Below are 4,937 nucleotides of genomic sequence, written 5' to 3' on the forward strand. Positions count from 1 at the left end.
GACCGGTCGCCGCCCACCATTAAAAATCTAACTCACTATAGTACCTATTAATCAATGAAACAATTATAGGTACCTCCTGAATACAAATTATCACCGTAAATCGAAAAAATACAATATATCATGAAAATCCAATAAAAAGTCTACAAAAGTCATAAAAAACAGAAACAATCAAAACATTTACAGTCTACGTCTAGAACCAGAAATGCAAATTATACATATACCGCCATCACGTAGCAGTGAAAGTATCTTTCTTACTTCCTCTGTCATTAATTTGGGGAGATGTGACCCAGCCAGTCGTAAAAATCCGGTATAGTTGGACGAACCCAATCAGGCCTATACAGTAACTGAGTTTTAGATGTGAATGTGACGCTGGTAATATATATATTATATAGAATTCAGATCAGTTTTCAAAAATATTATCGCATTATTAGGTCGATCGGTAGGATAGAACAAAATTACATACTATTGAGCATATAAAAATGTTTACCGTTCACGCGAGCAACGCCGTAGTGGTGACTTGTATACATGCGTGTCGGGAGCGCTCCTCTAGTTCTTTTACATGTAGTCACACACATTGACTTACTAACTTCCTAATTTACTACGCACAAATTTACAAGTCTTACACGCATGCGAGTTGAGAATTGCCTATTTCTAACTCCGTAAAAACTCTCCGCCACCGATCCTCTGAAATAATTATAAGTAATCGCATAAAATGCGATTGCGGGTAGATGTAGTAGAGTGTGCAGACGGTGGCGAGGTAGAGCTTTCGCACATTGACGCGCGGTGCGTACAAATTATTATGTATTACCTGGCAATGTGATTATTTATATTATTGAAATAGATATTGGATATAATGAAACGAATGAATGACCTTAACTTACACTGGACACTACAAAATACTGGCACACAACTTATATTTCATTAAATATTCAAAAATTAATATAATACAGAATTAGGTTTTTATACGGTGGGTAATAAATTTAGTTATTTTGTTGTAACATAAATGTATTATTCATAGGTACTTGGAACTTTTAAACTTTTAAAGTATAATATTATATTTTATACACGTAATGACATTTCAACCTTTTAATATCGATAAAAAAAAATTTTAAATAACAAAAACGTGTTTCCTGTAAGTTGACGCACTTTTTTTATTTGCGCACCTGGAATATGGTGAAAAAGTTGTGACTACGTATAATGTACAAGCTGTGCGATTTCGCAACGTGGCATTGTAGAACTACTGTTAACTCTATGGGGTCACAATATTTTCACCAAAACCTGTGTGCGCAAAAAAAAATGATTTTCAACTTACGAATACAGAGTACCTATAGTACCTACATAAAATAAACTTATTTACTAACAATATAATTATAATATATCGTATCTAATATATTTTGTAATATACGCTGGCAAACTGTATTTGCTTCGTTTTTCATACACATTGATTATATTATCGATAATATAAAAAAAAAATTAACAAATTTAATACATTAATTGCATTGCGCATTTGTGCCACACGACACCTATTGTGGAACAAATAGGTAGATACATACCCCCCCACAATTATATCAAAAGTACATAGAATTTTTGAGAATAATGAAAAAATATAAAATAAATAATCCCTATCCTCGTAATATCAATATACAAATTTATCAGAGCGACCAGAACCTTGAAGTCTGTTCATTATTAAATTGATATAAATGGATAGGGATGAAGTTTGTCTTCGTAATAAAGATTTAAATATTAAGGTCTAAAGATAAACGAAACTCTACAATGTTTATTTTTCATTAATAAATTGTAAAATTTAGTATATTCTAGTATAAAGTCCCTTACCAATGCACTCTAGATATAAAAAAAAATAACTGAATTAAATAAATATAATAATATTTTTTATTCAAATATATAGTATATATGAATAAAAACGGGCCAACCTGGGTGTTAAAGGTTAGTCATACAATGGACAAGGCTGGGCATTAACGAGTTAAAAATTAAAATTAAGTTAAAACATTAAGTTGATTTTAATTAAGTTAATTAACTCGTTACCTTTTTTTATAAAATTGACTTTTAACTTAATACGTTGCTTTTTTTAAGACTAACGTGTTAACTGCAAGTTAATTTTATTTCAAGAATATATAAATTAAGTTCATTTTCGTCCGAAGAATAACGCACATTTTTGAATGTGTTTTTACTGTGATTTATCATTTTAAATTTACCCAGTAATTTTCTTGGACGTAAAGAAAAACTATCTAATAAACCATACAATATAACTGGAATTTTTCATTTTTGCAAATTAACAAATTTTAACTTAACACTAAGTTAAGTTATTTTTTTTTTAAACTTAACTTTTAACTTAACTTAACTTAATTATTTTAAAATAACTTAAATTAACAAGTTAAAAAAAAATCGCTAATTTGCCCAGTCTTGACAATGGATATAAGTACATTATGAGTACCTATAACAAATAAATGTAGATAGTAAGAATATAATGTCATTGAAACGTAATGTGTGATCATTGGATGAATATACATGTTCTAATGAATTATACATTAGGTATACATGATCTAAAGGAAATACCTTCAGGTTAAAAATAAACAATTGATACTAGTTGAACGTATACAAACAATTATGAAAATGATAGGGATAATAAATATTTTAAGATTTACTTATATCTTAAGATTCCCAAAAAAGAATATTAAACATTAAGTTATTACATTGGACTTATAAAATAGTTGTGTTTAACTATTCCATAAACAATTCAATACATTTAAATATATTTTATTTTTAATATTAATAATAAAAATAAAAATAGTTATAGTTTACCTTTTACGTCACTATCATCTGTAAATTATATAAGAATATTAAAAAAAATAATTTTAAATATTGATTAGAACATAATGTTATTTAATCCTTTGTCGTATCATACCTATCAATATTATGTGGTTGATTAATAGTTTTATATTACAAAATATCTATGCATTTTAAGTTTTATTATGAGATCAATGTGTAGCTATTGCATATGTAGGTAGGTAAAAATGTTATAGTCAATAATACAGACGTTTTCCAAACTTTTGTTAGGTTTCAGATAAAATTATGATCATACGTTCATTTTTAAATTCCAGTTATACCTATTATGGGCGATTGTAAACTCTGACAGAATACCGGTTAGATAAAAAGGTAATGAAAAGGTTTAATGTAAACTCCTACAGTTTTATTTTCTTACCTCTAATGGGTATATGGAAACTCCACCAGTATTAATTAGGCCTTCCTTATATAAACTAAATGATATTTTTCTAGTAGGTGAACTCAAAAATCCAAAATGAAAATGAAATTGTGTTAAAAAAAGCTATAAAATATACTAAATAGTTGATTTATATTTGACTTAATGGTTTGAATATCTATTAATTGTATCTCATAATTTTAGTTAACAATTCAAAATATTATAAGTGCCTATTATAACTTATTATGTCATAATAATATAATATATCTACAAATATTAATATTATTTAATTTTTACCAATTCACTGAGTTTAAAAATATGAAAACTATCAAATAGTTTCTGTAGTATAATTTATAAACCAATCAGCCAGTTACTATAATACCTTATTAGTTATTACAAATATAAATTGACAATAAGTATACAATTTTTAACAATTAAAAATATTATTTTCGGGGAAATACACTCTCCCACATAAATAACAATTTGATGACATGAACAAAACGTTTGAAGACCACTAGTATAGGTATTATAATATTACTATTATGTTTATTGTTTCTTACTTATCATAATTTTAATATTTTAATATAAATACAATATTATCATTACCTTCTTTTAATTCACTACAACTCATAAAACAAAACAAAGTTATCGATAGAACAACTTTATAATAAAACATAATTATTATACAAGGAACTATATTATAAAGAATGAGTACCGTTCTTTGCAAAGATTATAAAATGACTAAATTCTAAATAGGAAAAATATAATACTTTGATGTTCATAAAAACAACTAAGTGTACATCTTATGTACACAGTTTCAAGGACTAATGTAGAAAACACGATAACATAAAAACTGTGTGTGCGTACACCTGTTATTTATTTTGCATATAAAAAATAATTGTGACTATGGAGGTATGTTTATTATGTAGGAAAATATAATATGAACATTACTTGAAAATTGAGAAAATTAACTTGTGAAATCCCTATTTTATTGTGAATATACAATTATTAAATACGTTTTTTACATAAATTATTTTAATTTTTAACCATAAATAAAATTTTTTAATTTTCCGAAAACTTCGGTTTTTTCGGAAATGTATTATTATCCAATTTGTCCATGTTTTCGGAGGCTCTGGGAAAAAAATTGTTTTTTTCCCAAATTTTCCTGAATTTTTCTGGTATTTTGATCCCTAGGTAAAACCATGTAAATGCAACGATTTGATGCAATATAGTTTATCTCATCTGTCCGAGTAACCAATGACAACTATTAATATACACAAAATACTAATTTCTACTAGTTATTGTCCATTAATTTGGTACTGGTTAAGTTGACACCCGCCAACCAACGTATTCTCCCGCCGCTCAGGTTTAGTTGACGCCCGCCACTGGCCACGTATATTTATCGTATTTTCGATGTGATATTCATCTTTTAAACGATTTCATAATTTATTCTGCAGTATTTAAAAATAATGGGTTAACTGTTACTTAGTGTGCCATACTAAGTATATCAAGTATGAATATTAAACAGGTGACACGTGGGTAGTGATGTAAAATTACCGTAATTATCTTTTGAGAGAATATTTGGTAATTTTCTTTTTCTTCAATAATTCATAGATTGAACTCAAAGAAATCCACATCATAAACATTATTTAAATAATTACATATATGTTTTGTATAGTATGAATGAAGTAGGTATTATAATTGATAATTTATAATTCTT

At 26.9% G+C, this 4,937-nt stretch overlaps 1 long non-coding RNA gene across 1 annotated transcript; it reads right to left on the reverse strand.

Annotated features, from left to right (window-relative positions):
- Nucleotides 1-791: 791 nt before the first annotated feature.
- On the reverse strand, nucleotides 792-3,978 carry LOC107882764. Its single transcript, XR_001678907.2, has 3 exons — nucleotides 3,824-3,978; nucleotides 2,821-2,838; nucleotides 792-1,842 (listed from the first exon to the last, which is right to left on the reverse strand). It is a non-coding gene; the product is annotated as an uncharacterized LOC107882764 (long non-coding RNA).
- Between the last annotated feature and the right edge of the window lie 959 nt (nucleotides 3,979-4,937).

This window comes from Acyrthosiphon pisum, chromosome X (genome assembly GCF_005508785.2).
Source record: "Acyrthosiphon pisum isolate AL4f chromosome X, pea_aphid_22Mar2018_4r6ur, whole genome shotgun sequence".
NCBI classification, from domain to species: Eukaryota; Metazoa; Arthropoda; class Insecta; order Hemiptera; family Aphididae; genus Acyrthosiphon; species Acyrthosiphon pisum.